This window comes from Tenrec ecaudatus, chromosome 7 (assembly GCF_050624435.1).
Source record: "Tenrec ecaudatus isolate mTenEca1 chromosome 7, mTenEca1.hap1, whole genome shotgun sequence".
Classification (NCBI taxonomy): domain Eukaryota; kingdom Metazoa; phylum Chordata; class Mammalia; order Afrosoricida; family Tenrecidae; genus Tenrec; species Tenrec ecaudatus.
Genome location: NC_134536.1, coordinates 62,675,391 through 62,692,643, shown reverse-complemented (window position 1 = coordinate 62,692,643; position 17,253 = coordinate 62,675,391). Strand labels below are relative to the sequence as shown.

Sequence of the window (17,253 nt, the reverse complement as noted above, 5' to 3'; positions counted from 1 at the left end):
GAGCTCCAGGGACAATGCCAAGAACTCAGCAGGGTCTGTGAATGTGATTGCTCTATGGACATTAATGCATTTGCTGATAAGAGCATAAAGTGTCTTCCTGCAGAGATGTTAATAAGACACACCATACATGGGGGTGGCACATGGAGGTGATACTACTGTTAACTTGCAACTAGATGACATGATGACTCTTCAGCAGAGATTGAGGTCCAGAAAGGGCTAGGCACATGGATTTTGTAAAAGATCTTCCTGCGTATCTTTTAGGCACAAACGCCCCTTTCAGAAAGCATCTGCTTCATGGTTTTCAAAGCCCTTGATAATTCCACACTATGAGTCAATGAGACTGAGAAGCCCTGTGGTGTCATGGCTATGAGTTGGCCTTTGATCTTCAAGAAAGGTCAGCAGTTTGAGACCAATCAACTTTGCCATGGGAGAAAGATGAGTCTTTCTGGTTCTATAAAGAGTAACAGTCTTGGAAACCCACAGGGGAAGTTCTATCCCGTCCTACAGCACCATGATGGGTTGGAGTCAGCTCGATGTTGGTTACATTTCTTGAGTTATTCAAGGAGAATGCCTCCAGGCTGTCAAATTTTGAGATCAGTTTTCTTTTAAAAAAAATCATTTTATTGGGGGCTCATACAACTCATCATAATCCATACATACATCAGTTGTATTAAGCACATTTATACATTCATTACCTTCATCATTCTCAAAATGTTTTCTTTCTATTTGAACCCTTGGTATCAGCTCCTCATTTTACCCCTCCCTCCCTACTCCCCCCTCCCTCATGAACCCTTGATAATTTATAAATTATTATTATTTTATCATATCTTACACTATCTGATGTCTACCTTCGCCCATTTTCGGTTGTCCATCCCCCAGGGAGGAGGTTATATGTAGATCCTTATAATCAGTTCCCCCTCTCTACCCCACCCTCCCTCCACCCTCCTGGAATTACTATTCTCACCACTATTCCTGAAGGGATCATCCATCCTGGACTCCCTGTGGTTCTGGTTACTATCTGTACCAGTCTGCATCCTCTGGTCTAGCCAGACTTGTAAGGTAGAATTGGGATCATGATAGTGGGTGGAGAGGAAGCATTTAGGAACTAGAGGAAAGTTGTATGTTTCATCTCGCTACCCTGCACTCTGACTGGCTCATCCCCTCCCCGAGACCCTTCCATAAGGGGATGCCTACAGAATGGTTTTGGGTCCCCACTCTGCAATCCCCCCCCCCATTCACAATTATATGATTTTTTTGTTCTTTGATGCCTGATAACTGATCTCTTTGGCACCTTATAATCACACAGGCTGGTGTGTTTCCTCCATGTGGGCTTTGTTGCTTCTCAGCTAAATGGCTGCTTGTTCACATTCAAGTCTTTAAGACCTTAGATGCTTTATCTTTTGATAGCCGGGCTCCATCAGCTTTCTTCACCACATTGGTTTGTGCACCAGTTTTGTCTTCAGCAATCGTGTTGGGAAGGTAAGCATCATGGAATGCCAGTTTAATACAACAAAGCGTTCTTGAATTGAGGGAGTACGTGAGTGGAGACCCAATGTCCATCTGCTCCTTAATATTAAACCTAAAAATAGAGATTGTAATAATCACTCTGAATACAAATGGGCTCAATTCATATGTTAAAAGAAAGAGGCTGGAGGATTGGATTAGAAAACATAACCCATCAATCTGCTGCCTGCAAGAGACACACCTCAAGCGAGCAGACAAGCATATGCTGAGAATAAAGGGCTGGCAGAAAGTTTACCAAGCAAATGGTAACTCCAAGAAGTTAGGAGTGGCTATCTTAATCTCCGACAAAATGGATCTCAAGATCCAAAACATAAAAAGAGACAAAGAGGGACATTACATAATGCTCAAAGGCTCAGTAAACCAGGAAGCACTTAGCATACTGAATATTTACGCACCTAACAATGGCGCGGCAAATTTCGTCAAACAAACTATTAAAAAAATGACAGAAGAAATCATGGAAACAACAATAATAGTGGGGGACTTCAACACTCCACTATCAGAGAAAGACAGGTCACAGGGAAAGAAGCTCAGCAAAGAGGCCAGAGAGCTAAACAATGTAATTAGGCAACAGGGCCTGATAGACATCTATAGAGCCTTTCATCCAAAAGCAAAAGGTTACACATTCTTCTCCAATCCACACGGATCTTTCTCAAGAATAGATCACATGCTGGGGCACAAGGCCAGCCTGAGTAAATTCAAACACATAGATATTATCCAGACGTCTTTCTCAGACCACCATGCCATAAAGCTGGACATTAATAGGAGGGCACCCAGAAAAGCAAGGGCCACCAATTGGAGAATAAATAACGATCTCCTGCGACATGAATGGGTTAAGGTCCAGATCAGAGAGGATATCAGGAAGTTTCTAGAAACTAATGAGAACGAGCATACAACATATCAAAACTTATGGGACACTGCAAAGGCAGTTATCAGAGGTAGCTTGATATCACTGAATGCATATAGGAAAAAAGAAGAAAGGCGTATGACAGATATGTTAACACAAAACCTCCAACAACTAGAACAGAGTCAACAGAACTACCCCTACAATAGCAAGAGAAAAGAAATAATAAAAATCAGGACGGAGTTAAACCAGTGGGAAGACAAAAGAACAATGCAAAGGATTAACGCAACTAGAAGCTGGTTTTATGAACGAATTAATAAAATTGACACTCCCCTGGCAAAGCTTACCAAAGATAGAAAGGAGCAATCATCAATAGCCAGGATGAGGGATGAATCGGGGGCAATAACAACAGACCCCAATGAGATAAAAAGGATAATCACAAAGTACTATGAAGGTTTGTATTCTAATGAATTCAGAAACCTGGAAGACATGGATAAATATTTAGAAAAACAATCTATCCCTAGATTATCTGAGACAGAGATCAAGAACCTCAACAAACCCATAGCGAAGGAAGAAATAGAGAGTGTCATCAAAAACCTACCAAGGAAAAAGGCCCCAGGGCCAGATGGCTACACAGCAGAATTTTACCAAACATTCAGGGAAGAGCTGACACCGATCCTCCACAAAGTATTCCATAACATAGAAAAGAACGGCAAGCTCCCAAACTCATTTTACGAAGCCAGCATTACTTTGATACCCAAACAGGGAAAAGACCCCACAGGTGTAGAGAATTATAGACCAATATCCCTAATGAACATAGATGCAAAAATCCTTAACAAAATATTGGCCAATAGAATACAAAGGAACATCAAACATATCATTCACCACGACCAAGTAGGATTCATCCCAGCGATGCAGGGATGGTTGAACATCCGAAAATCCATCAATATCATACACCACACCGAGAAGAAAAAGGATAAAAACCATATGATAATATCCATAGATGCAGAAAAAGCATTTGACAACATCCAGCACCCATTCCTAATCAAAACACTCATGAAGATAGGATTGGAAGGTAAGTTCCTCAAGCTCATACAAGCTATCTATGAAAGACCAACAGCCAACATCATAGTCAATGGAGAAAAGACAAGAACAATACCACTGAAAAAGGGTACAAGACAAGGATGCCCCCTGTCCCCTCTTCTATTCAATATCGTTTTGGAGGTTCTGGCTAACAACATAAGACAGCGGAAGGACATCAAAGGGATCCAGTTGGGAGAGGAGGAGGTGAAACTATCGTTATTTGCAGATGACATGATCCTATACATTGAAGACCCCCAAAACTCCACAGTTGGAATACTTACAGCAATAGAGGAATACGGAAGAGTAGCAGGATACAAGATCAATAAACAGAAGTCGGTAGGGTTTCTATACACATCGGACAGGGCCATGGAAGAGGCGATTAAGAGGGAAGTACCCTTCACAGTAGCCAAGAACAAACTGAAATACCTAGGAATATATTTAACAAAAAATACTAAAGACCTTTATAAGCATAATTATAAAACCCTATTACAGGAAACCAAAAGTGACCTTCACAAATGGATGACCCTCCCCTGCTCATGGTTAGGTAGGCTGAATATAGTAAAGATGACAGTTCTTCCTAAAGCACTCTACAAGTTCAATGCTATACCAATCCAATTACCATCAACCTTCTTCAAAGAATTGGAAAAACTGACCACCAACTTCATATGGAGAGGGAAGAAACCCAGAATTAGCAGAGAACTCCTCAAGAAGAAGGACACAATTGGAGGACTCGCCCTACCTGATTTTAATGCCTACTACACAGCTACAGTGGTCAAAACAGCATGGTATTGGCACAATGATAGACACTCAGACCAGTGGAAAAGAATAGAAAGCCCAGGAGTAAAATCATCAGCATATAGACAACTGATCTTCGACAAGGGTCCCAAAAACGTCAAGTGGGAAGCAGATGCCCTCTTTAATAAGTGGTGCTGGAAACAATGGATATCCACATGTAGAAAGTTGAAACAAGACGTCTACTTCACCCCATGCACAAGAATACACTCAAGGTGGATCACAGATCTAGAAGTCAAACCCCAAACCATCAGGACCATTAAGGAGGGAATCGGGACTAATCTCAGAGCACTGGCCCAGGGAGCACATAGGCTCACTGCAACAGGGAAGGGGACACACACAGGTGATCTGGAAATCGACAAATGGGATCTAATAAGAATAAAACACCTGTGCACCTCGAAAGACTTTGCCAAGAGGGTGACAAGGCAACCCACAGACTGGGAGAAGATTTTTAGTAATGACACGTCAGACAAAGGGCTCATTACTAAAATCTACAACACCATCATGACCTGCAAAAAGAGGAAAACAGTTAACCCCCTAAGGAAGTGGGCAAAAGAAATGAGAAGAACTTTCACTAGAGAGGAGATCAATATGGCCAATAAATATATGAGAAAGTGCTCGAAGTCCCTTGCCATAAGAGAAATGCAAATCAAAACAACCATGAGATACCACCTAACACCCCTCAGGCTAGCCCAGATCAGTAAATCAGAGAGCAACAAGTGTTGGAGGGGCTGTGGTGAAGTAGGAACCCTCCTCCACTGCTGGTGGTCGTGCAGATTTGTACAGACACTGTGGAAAGCAATCTGGCGATACCTAAAGAAAATGGAAATTGATCTACCTTACGACCCAGCCATCCCTCTACTGGGCATATACCCGGTTGAAGCAGCAAATAAAACACGACCAGTCATATGCGCTCCAATGTTTATTGCGGCACAATTCACAATAGCAAAGACTTGGAAACAGCCTAAGTTTCCATCGATAGACGAGTGGATTAGCAAACTTTGGCACATACACACAATGGAGTATTATGCAGCACTGAAAAGCACCGATGAGCACATGAAACACGTTATTTCATGGGAAGAGCTGGAAGGAATTATGTTAAGCGAGGTAAGCCAGACCCAAAAGGACAGGTACAACATGAGTCCCCTGAGGTAAGTACAATCAGCATGACAGAAATAGAAGAATAAACATCCATCCCACAATAAACGGGAGGAAGCATAGATAGTTGGAGGGAGGACAGGCCACACCTAGGGAGGTACATGAGAGCCCAGCATAAAGAATGAGTAGTGGGGTATAGAGAGGGAGAACCGGGAGGGGAAGAATCTGAATGGATGGTATGGGGGGGGCAGGGTACTAACCCACCCGGGGGAGAGTATCGGTTGTGTCCCCACAGATCTGGAACATGCATACGGACCCCAACACGACACACCAAACAAGGAGGACAACGCAAAGTACAGAGGTCTACACAAAGAGGCTGGACGACAAGCCGGCCCAAACCAGAATTAGGCCGACCCCCACACTCGAAGGGAATACCACAGAAAACAAAAATAGATCGTCTGGAGTGGGAAAGGAACTGACCCACCACACCACATCCAGAAGGAAGCTGAAACAAAAGAAGGAGAAAGGACGTAGTGGAGTACACCTGGGTCCACCAAGCCCAAAGTCGATAGACCAGCTAGAAGGGCCCGTCATACAGAGAGGACCATTCAGCTGACCACACTACGAGATACGACATCCTGCACCAACACATGGCCCTACATGGGACAGCACCTGAGACACAATGGGGGATGGGCGACTGAGCTGACCCCGCCACACTGAGGCAAACACTGGGGGCGTGCAATGGAGCAGCGGAGGAAGCAGAGCAGAGGGAGCCCGAGGGAGTATAAAGGATGGTCTACAGGCCAATGAAAGGACCTTGAACTACTAGCAATTTTTCTTTTAATATTTGCTATCTTTTTGCTTAGTCTTTTTTAATTTGTTTTGTTTTTTACCTTGTAAATTTTGTATATTAGTGGCTTTTCTGCTTATCAGCGTGTCGATGTTGCTTCTGTCAAAGCCATGTTCTTATGGGCCACTTGGGTACAGTCAAAGTCATATCCATTTGTATGCACATATTACTATGTCAGCAGGTCCACCTAGACAAGATAGGCTGGACAAATAATGAGAGAAGAAAACAACAGGACCAACGGTCCTGGAGGGACATGAGAGCGTGGGAGGTAGGGGAAGGGAGGAGGTGTCGCCCAACACAGAAACAAGGGAACAGCGAATGGTTCTAAACCAGAGGAGGGAGGGGAGGGGAGGACTGGAAGGGAGTGACCAAGAGCAAGGTAACTGAGAGGAACTACTGAATACAGAATGAAGGCTAAACATGGTAATGGGTCGGGAGGAAAGCAAAAGGAAATAGAGGAAAGGAGTAGGAGGCAAAGTGCATACAGAGAAGCCTAAATACAGACATGTACATATGTAAATATATTTATGTTTATGGGGGCAATAGATTTATATGCATATATTTATAGGTTCAGTAGTAGGGTAGCAGATGGACATTGGGCCTCCTCATGCATAATCCCCCAATACAATAGCACCTCGCCCTGCTAAGCAGCCATTGCAGGATACCCATCTTCCCGACATGATCACTGAAGACAGCCGTGTGTGTAAGCAAATGTGGTGAAGAAAGCTGATGGTGCCCGGCTATCAAAAAAAGATATAGTGTCTGGGGTCTTAAAGGCTTGAAGGCAAATAAGCGGCCATCTAGCTCAGAAGCAACAAAGCCCACAGAGAAGAAGCACACGGCCTAAGTGAACACAAGGTGTTGAATGGACCATGTAGCAGATACAAAGGAACAAAAACAATCATTGTGTGATCACCTTCCTCACATAATGGCTGAAGACGAAAGTGTGCATAAGCAAGTGTGGTGAAGAAGGCGGATGGTGCCCGGCTACTGAGAGATATAGCGTCTGGGGACTTAAAGGCTTGAAAGCAAACAAGCGGCCATCTAGCCCAGAAGCAACCGAGCCCACACGGAAGCAGCACACCAACATAGGTGACCATGAAGGACAGAGGAGACCAGGTCTCCAACATCAAAGGTGAGGTGGTGGTGAGAATCACATCACCGTGAAAGAGGGGGAGTGCATGATGGGGACCCAATGCCCACCTGTAGAGAGCTGAACACCCCTTCCAGAGGGGTAGGGAGGAAGAGATGGGCCACACAGGGTTCAGTGTAACAACAATGAAACTCAAAACCTTCCTCTAGTTCCTGAACGCTTCCTCCCCGCCCAATCATCATGACCCCAATCCTACGTTGCCTTGCGGACCTGGTTGTACCAGAGGATGTACAGCGGTGCAGTGGGGATTTGGAGGCACAGGGAATCTAGGACAGACGAACCCTTCAACACCAGTGGTGGGAGAGGCAACACCAGGAGGGAAGGGCATGTAGAAAGGGAGAACCGATCTCGGAGATCTATGTGTAACCTCCTCTCTGGGAGATTGTCAAGGGGTGAGGGGAGACGCCGGGGAGTGTAAGATAAGATATAATAATTATTTATAAACTATCAAGGGACCAGGGGTGGGATCGGGGAGGGAGGGGGATGGGGGGAAAAAAGGGAAACCAAGCTGACTCCAGGAACCCAAGTGGAAGGTGAATTATGAGAGTGACGAGTGCAACGAATGTATAAGGGTGCTTTGCTCATTTGATGTATGCACAGATTGTGATAAGAGCCTTATGAGCCCCAATAAAAAGATTTTAAAAAAAGAAAGAAAGAAAATGATTAGGGCAAAAAATGTACGGATGTGCTTTATACAATTGATGTATGTATATGTATGGATTGTGATAAGAGTTGTATGAGCCCCTAATAAAATGTAAAAAAAAAAAACAATAAAGCTTACCTCAATTCTGGACTTAATTACTAAAAAAAAAAAACCTAAAAATATATTCACATAAATCTATTTCCCCATCCTCATATATAAATATATTTACATGTGTACATGCCTTTATTTAGACCTCTATAAATGCCCTTTGCCTCCTAGCTCTTTCCTCTATTTCCTTTGACTTTCTTCTTGTCCCACTATCATGCTCAGTCTTCATTTGGGTTTCAGTAATTCCTCTTGGTTACATTACCCTTGATCATGCCCTACCAGGCCTCATACACCCTCCTCACCACTGATTTGGATCACTGGGTTTGTTAACACCACTTCCTTACCCCTCATCTTCCCTTCCCTCTCCCATTTCCCCCCTGAACTGTTGGTCCTTGTTTTCTTGTTTTCTCCTCCAGATTGTTCATAGAGCCTATCTTATTTAGACAGACCTGGGGAGATAATAACATGCACAAAAACAAGATGAGCAAAACCAAGCAACAAAAGAAAACAAAATAACAGCAACAAAAAGTCAATGACAAAAGCAAAACAAAAAAACACACAACACCAACCAAAGAAAACTTGTAGTTTGTTTAATGACTGTTTTGTTGTCCTTTAGGAGTGTTTTCTGGTCGAGGCTGATGGGGTTCCAAGCCCTCGCCCCAAAGTCTATTTTTGGTATTCTCTGGGGACTTTGTTACTCTGTTCCCCCTTGATGTTCTGTTGCATGCCCTTAGTGTTTTGCCTCAGTGTGGTGGGATCATATAGGGCTCAATTTCCGCATTGTGTCTCCAGTGTTGTCGCCTGTGGGGCTATGGGTCAGTGAGGGATGTTGTGTTTCATAGTGGGGCCAGCCGTGGGGTCTTCTCTGTGGATTGGCTGCTCTGAGTGGGAATCTCGTCATCAAGGCTTGGTGGTCCAGGATGTGTTCCACTCTCTCTTCCTCCCCTTTCATTTGCTCCCTGTGTTCTGATCAGACAGGTCCCTCTCCCTGAGCTGCAGATTCAGTGCTGTCCTCTGAAGTAAATTCTTCTGGGGGAGGGGAAGGTATCAACATAGTTCAGATTGGGGCCTGCCCCTCAGATCTCTACACTGGTTCCATACTCGTTGGATTCACATCTTGGAGCAGAGATCAGTTTTCTTATTTGCTCAGTGAACAACTTCTTCCAGACATTTCTTGTCAGACACTTTCTTACTCAGCTTTAAGGTCACCACACTGCTATTTTTCCTCTGACTTCAGTGACTACTGTTTCTTCATCTCTTTTGTTATCTTCTTCAACAAGATCTCTAACTCTTGGTAAGCTCTAGGGCTCAGACCTTGCAACATTTCTTTCCTTAGGTGACCTCAGCCAGTCACCTATCATCAAATATATGATGCTGAAGAATCAATCATTTCTATCTGTAGGTCTAACCTACCTCCTGACCTGAATAGATAACAACTCTACCTGGACATCTAAAAGACATTGCAAATAAGACATATGTAAAATAGAATTCTTTTTATTTTTAAAAACAGTTTTATTGGCATATAATTCACATATATAATTTAATCATTCAATCATTTTAAGAATGTATGGATTGTATAAGAGTTGTATGAGCCCCTAATAAAATGTAAAAAAAAAAAAAAGAGAAAAAAAAGAAAATGATTAGGGCAAAGAATGTACGGATGTGCTTTATACAATTGATGTATGTATATGTATGGATTGTGATAAGAGTTGTGTGAGCCCCTAATAAAATGTCTTTAAAAAAAAGAAGAGATGCAATCATCACCACCATCAGTTTCAGAACATTTCCTTCTCATCTGCTCATTGTTGCTCATTCATTTCACCCTAACCTCCCCTTCCATGACCCTCAAAAGCCAATTTGCTACCATCAAATCAATGCTACCTCACGGCAACCCTGTCTAATAATTCAGTTACTGTCTCTATAGCTATCCTGAATTTCATATACAGAAAACCACACAAACCACAAACAAATAAAAACACAACAAAAACAAAGTGGAAAAACCTCAATAGAAAAGAAATCAGAAAATATTAAATTCTGAAATAACTTTAAAATGGGTTGTGTTAGTCTGGGTACTTTAGAGAAACAAATCCTCAGAAACTCATGTATAAGAGAGAGTTTTATATAAATGTTAAGTGCCCATCAAGAAAACATCCCAAGCCAGTGCTGCCCAAGCTCACAAGTCCAACATTAACCCATATGTCCAACACCAATCCACAAAGTCCTCCTCCATCTCACAAAACAGACGCAATGATGCTGACTGCAGGAGAAAAGCTGAGTCAGTGAATGTGTAAACATCTCAGCACTGGCAGGGGTCTCCATACGGGTGCTCCAGCACCCAGGGCTGCATTGGGGTAGGTCCATGTGGCTTTTCTTTAGGGATGTCTTTCAGGAAGTGAACCTTGCCAGCTAAAGCAGGGAACTGGCTAAGGCAGTTGCACCCTGGTCCGGCACAAATCAAGAGACCGGAGAACTAGAAAGGCGAGGCTCAACGAGCCATTTATCCCTCCACTGTTCAATTAACCCCACATGCATTTATCAGCCAGATTGGCACAATAAACCAACTCCATCATGAGTCAAAGTGGGAGATCCAATGATAAGATGTTACATTTTAACCTAACTACACCTGCCATCATCAACTTTACGGATGCTCTCTGTCTGATAGCAAGGCTATCCACATCATTCAACTGTGGTCCGAGGGGATTTTATCGGAGGCTTAATCCTTGTGGGGACCCTGCAGGTGGGTTTAGCCTTCTGAAAACCTGGTATTCTGAATTTAAGCTGTGGTACTGTTCTCTCCTTCATATTTCGATTGTGTTATTTATAATCATTGGATCCCACAGGCTGGTGTGCTTCTTCCATGTGGACATAGTTGATGCTTCACTTAGATGGCTGCGTATTTGAAGACAAATCTTTAAGACCCTAGATGCTGTTCCTTCTGACAGCCAGGAACCACTTGATTTCTTCACTGCCCTTTGTGATAGCACCCATATCCTCAGTCATCTCTTCATGAAGGTGAATACTGAGTAAGTCCATGTCATAGAGCTACTTGTTCTTAAGTTTGGGCTACAATTCAGTGTGACCCCCAAGTACTTTCATATAGCTATGGTTTATATGTGTCTCTGGTTCACTTTAGAGACATCATTGTCCTTTTATGATAGAGAACATTATAAGCCATCTCCCTATGCATAAAATGATTCTATTATGAATAATGTCATTAACTTACCCGATAACATAGAACTTAAAACACTGTTGAGAAAAAGAAATTATACATGTATAGGCCAGCTATTCAGACTGTAATACATGAATTAAGTGACTGGACACTATTACATGAGCAATGGGGGTTAATGTAAGGGAAAAACTTTCAATAACACTCATTCACAGAGGCAGGACTATGTCTACCATACTAATACATGTCAAGAAAGCAAGGAGAACATTAGAATAGTAAATATATGGTAATTCCAGCCCACCCTTCCTTGGGCACCCTCAAAGCAAGAATCTAAACCAAAATCCAATGTTCACCAATTCCATAGCCTTTCACCAGAAGGTGTGCCACCTGAAGCCTAGGGGAGTGTGTCAGTTCCTTAACACTGCTACTGGGGAGTTTAAGGTAAAACCCAATTCACTTAATGGGGTTACCACATCGAATTCTTTCCTTCACACCATGAAGGATGCTGTGTGTCTCAAAGGAGAGTCTAAAATCCCAGTAGCTGATAGCACAAGGCTTGGGTCACCAAGGCCTGTAGAGACCTCGAGCAAAAGTGTTCAATTGGGAACATTGTAATTCATCTCGAGTTTGTGTTTGTGCATGGGGTGAGAGATGAGTCCTGCTTCATTCTTTTCCAAATGAAGATCCAATTTTTCCAGTACCATCTCTTGGAAGAAAGTGTCCCTTTCCCATGAAATGTTTTTGGTTCTTTGTCAAAAATCAGTTAGATGAGGTGTATGCTTTTATTTCTGATTTTTCGATCCTGTTCCATTGGCCTAAGTATCTATCACTATACCAGTACCAGGCTACTTTGACTACTGTAGGTTTGTTGTAAGTTTTGAGGCTGGGTTTTGCAAGACCTCCTGCTCTGTTCTTTTTTAATTAATAGATCATTTTATTGGGAGCTCTTACAGCTCTTATCACAATGCATCCATCCATCCATTGTGTCAAGCACATTTGTACATATATTGCCATCATCATTTTAAAAACATTTGCTTTCTACTTGAGCCCTTGATATCAGCTCCTCATTTTCCCTCCCTCCTTCTCCTACCCTCCTTCCCTCATGAAGCCTTGATAAATTATTATTTTCATATCTTACATCATCTAATATGTCCCTTCACCTACTTTTCTGTTGTTCGTCCTCCTGGGAGGGGGTTATATGTTGATTCTTGTGGTTCTTGTGATTTTTCTCCCCCGACCTTTCCCCTTCCAGGACACTACTCTCATTATTGGTCCTGAGGGGTTTATCTGTCCTGGATTTCCTGTGTTGTGGACTCTTATCTGTACCAGTGTACATGTTTTGGACTAGTCAGATTTGTAAGGTAGAATTGAGGTCATGATAGTGGGGGAGGAGGGGAGAGGAAGCATTTAGGAACTAGAGGAAAGTTGTGTGTTTCATCGGTGCTATACTGCACCCTGACTGGCTCATCTCTTCCTTGTGACTCTTTTGTAAGGGGATGTCCAATTGTCTACAAATGGGCTTTGGGTCTCCACTCAACACCCCATCCCACCTGGCCCCATTCACATTGGTATGAAAGCTACTATATACGTACATTCCTGGGATGAGGTCCAGGCACTATGGCATGGGCCAAACCCAATCCAGGGATATATATGGCAGCCAACTAAATAGGAGGGGGGGAGAAGGGGGGAAAAAGACATGGGTAGGGGGGAGCAGGCCACTAACCCACCCAAGGAGAGGATATTGTTTATATCTCCACAAGAGAGAGAGAGAGAGAGAGAGAGACACCAGGGTTCAACCTAGTGCAATGTGAATACAACCTACTGGCATAGCAGGGAACCAGTAGAGAGGTCTGAGGGGCTGACCCCAAGCAAGCAAAGAGGGAAGGCAAGTGAGTGGAACACATCCTGGTCCATCAAGCCCCGAGGACAATATTCCTGCTAGGAGCAGCCAATGCACAGAGAGAACCATGCCACGAGACACGGCGTCCCTCACCGAACCATCATGCTACAGGGGACAGCACTGGAGACACAGTGCCCGATCTGACCCCATCACATCGGGGCGAAACACTAAGGGCATGCAACTGAGCAGCAAGGGGAGCGAAGCCGTGAAATTCCTGAGGAATACCAAAAGTAGACTTTGGGGAGAGAGTGTGGCACCCCATCAGATTCGACTGGAAAACACTCTGTTCTTCTTTTTAGGGAGTTCTTTACTTATCCTGGGCCTCATCCCTATCCATATGAAGTTGGTAATTATTTTTCCATTCTTTGAATAATGAAGTTGGTGTTTGGATCAGAATTGCATTGTATTTTTAGATTGCTTCAGGTGATACTGATATGTTCACAATATTAAGTGCTCTTAGCCAGCATCTTCTTCCATTTGTGTAGGTCTCTTTTGGTTTCTAATAATGTGTGGTTGGAAGGTACCAGCTCCCCATCATTAATCGAGGGTTCAGTAGGCACAATTGTGCGGTTAATATATATAAAGATTATAGTAAAGTCATAGAGAGCATGAGAGATACAAGAGAGATTGAAATAATGGATTCAGACACATTTCATGGTAGCATGCTCACCTCAGCCCCACTTGGTGGTCCACGTGGAGAGAGGTAGGGGAAGGGGGACAAGGGGGAAAGGGAACAGGGGAGCAAGGACTCTAGAGGAGAGGTGACCAATGAGAGGATAAGTGGGGAGCCTGGGAGAGAGCTCTTTATTGCTAACCCAGGCCTATATACCTTTGGGGGTGTGCAAGCCCACCAATTACAGGTAAAGACATATGTCACAGGAAGAGGGTGCACTATAGGTAATTCAGCAATGAGAGAGCGACAATCTAGGGATATACATGCAATAGGAAGAAGAGGGATTGGAGGTATATATGTGACAAGAAGGGCGGATCCTAGGTTCAGGATGGCAGGCTAACTTTGGATGTCACTGAGCAGGTTTGACCTATTCTCTGGATCTCCATAGAAACCATTATCAGTAGGGTGTAAACTCCACCTATGGACACTAAATGGATGACTGTAAGCCTTTCGGGAGAAGTAGTCCATTGTCTTTAACAGCAGGGAGCGGTCCTACCAGTCCAGACAGTTGTTTGGCAAGTGACTGACTTCAGGGAGCTATCTTGACCTTCATTTACCATTAGCTGCAAGCAGCGTCCTAAGTCTAACATATCTGGGGGAGATGATTTGGGAGAAATCTTTGTTTCCCACAATAATGTTCTATAATTTCTTTGTACCAGTCTTTTGTTTCTTTAGTTAGATTTATTCCTAGGTAATTCATCTTTTGTGTGGCTATTGTGATGGTATTAATTTCTTGGTGTCTTTTCTTAGCTCTCAGTTGGTATACAGGAATCCAACTGATTTCTACTTCTTAATCTTGTGTCCTGATATTACCAAATCCCTTAATTGTTTCTAACATGCTTTTTGTGGAGTCCTTGGGATTCTCTCTCTATAAAATCATATCATCTGCAAATAGTGAGAGTCTTACTTTTTCTTTGCCCAATTGTAATTCCTTGATTTCTTTCTGTTGTCTATTTGTTCTGGCTAAGACTTCCAGAATGATGTTTAATAAGAATGATGATAGGGGGCATCCTTGTCTAGTTCCCATTTTCAGGGGAAATATTTTCAGTTTTTCTTGTTAAGCGTGATGTTGGCCATTGGATTTTCATATATAGCCTGTATTATATTGAGGAACTTCCCTTCTACTTCTATTTTATTGAGTATCTTATCAGAAATGGGTGTTGGGAATTGTCAGTGCTTCCCACCCCCACACCTATTGATGTGATCATGTGGTTCTTATTCTTTGTCTTGTTTGTGTGGTGGATTACATTGATTTTTTTTTTCAAATGTTGAATCATCCTTGCATATCAGAATGAATCTCACTTGGTCATGATAAATTATTTTTTGACATGTTGTTGTATGCTATTGTCCAGAATTTTGTTGAGAGTTTTTGCACATATGTTCTTGAGGGATATTGATCTGTTGGTTTCTGTCTTTGTCTGGCTTTGATATCAGGGTTATACTGACTTCATAGAGCGAGTTTGGGAGTTTGCTGTCTCTTTTTATATTCTGGAATAGTTTATGTAGACTTGGTGACAGATCTTCACAGAATACTTGGTAGAATTCCCTTGGTCCTGGGATTTTCTTGGTTGGAAATTTCTTCATGACTTTTTCTATTTTTTCTTTTATATGTCTGTTCAGGTTTTCTACATCGATCTGTCTTAATTTAGGTAAATGATTTATTTCTATGTGTTTGTTTATATCTTCTAGATTATCAGACTTGTTGGATTAGTCATTCATAGTAGTGTGTTTTTATTCTCTTTATTTGGATATATTGTGATGTTGCCCTTTTCATTTCTAATTCTAGAAAGTTATATCTTCTCTTTCTTGTCCTTGGTTAAGTTTGCCAGAGAATTGTCAATTTTGTTCATTCTTTCAAAGAACCAACTTCTTGTCTTGTTGATTTTCCCATTGTTTTTTTTTTCTGTTTTCTAGTTCATTAATTTCTTCTTGAATCTTTATGGTTTCTTTTCTTTCTGTTGTCAGAGGGTTTATGTTGTCTTTGTTCTAGTTGTTGGGGGTATTGTGTTAAGGAATTCTCTTTTATCATGTATATGTTGATTGCTATAACTTATTTTGTTGATTTTGCTGTGTCTCAAAGGTTTGGGTATGTTATTTTCATTTGTTTCAAGAAATTTCTTCATTTCATCCCTTATTTGATCTATTACTCAGTCATTTCTTGGTAGTAGGTTGTTCTCCATGTATGTATTTAGTGTGTGTGTGTTTGTTTTTATTAGAAAACTCCATTTGGTAGTTGCTTTCCTAACCCAGAAAAGAGACTGAGTGGCCTCCAAGAGCCCCATAGCTTTCATTTAATCTGCACCCTCCTCTGAGAGGGGTGAAGTGCCAGGGTGGTGTCAGCCAGTTTCTGAAATGTTCCCTCCTGGACCCCTGAGGGTTCACATTCACCTGTAACAGCCCCTCACTGGGGTCCTCTTGGATCAAGGCTTTTTCCGTCATCATTCCTGCTGTAAGACTTCAGAATGGAACCAAGAATGCTCTAAGACTCTTATTCCTGCTCCTGCACTCTGGTCAAGAGCTCAACAGGATCCAGGAGCAGGTGGCCAAAAGGTAAGGGAGAAAATAGTGCATTTGAGACATCCTTTAGAGTCTGGAATATTCTTGAAAAGAGAGGGGTGTTCTCTTCTTGGTTTTGGTTTTGGGAGTGTCATATTTCCTCTTGCTGGAGTGCACAGAAGCAAGGGATGTCAATGGAGGGAAGGGTCATTACCTCAAAGGCTGCACAGTCCAGAAAATGGGGTGAGAATCACCTGTCAAACTCTCGGTGGGCCAGGATGCCTTCCTGCCTGGGGCACTGGTAAAAACAATCACAACAGGCCCCTTCTCTGGGGCGAGGTATGTGGATGGTTGCTGAGGTGAAATTGATGTAGCCAGCCTTGAGAGGGCACAGGACCAGGGTGTGGGAGACATTGCTAGCAGGGGCAGTCTAGTCCTATTTGACATTGAGCATCCCAGAGACAATGCCAAAGTCTTCTGGGGAGAAGGACTTATTGGATGAGTCTAAGTCCAATGCAGTACTTGAGCCGGCATCAGAGAGGCTGTGCTGTAAAGTAAGGTCTCACCCCTCCACCGAATATCTGTTCAACAGTGATTTGGAGGTCAAAAGCCTTGCCCTTCCTCTGTCTGGGTGACAGCCAATAGAGCCAACACCACAAATGCCAGCAACTTCATTCTCAAAACCTCTAAGGAGCAGAAAGGAGTCCCAGTATTTGTCTTTATTTTCCTGTTCTTTCTATTATTGGTTTCCAGTTGTGTGGTTTATGATCTGAAAAAATGGATTATAAGATTTCAAGTGTTTTTGAATTTGTTGAGGTTTACTTTATAGCCTAATGCGATCTATTCTAGAGTATGTACTGTGTGCACTGGAGAAAAATGTATACTGTGTTTTTGGTGGGTGGCATGATCTCTGAATGTCTAGAGGG

General features: G+C 42.6%; 1 pseudogene; it reads right to left on the bottom strand.

Moving 5' to 3' along the window:
* Positions 1-16,414: 16,414 nt before the first annotated feature.
* Positions 16,415-17,005, bottom strand: LOC142452379 (translocon-associated protein subunit beta pseudogene; annotated as a pseudogene).
* Between the last annotated feature and the right edge of the window lie 248 nt (positions 17,006-17,253).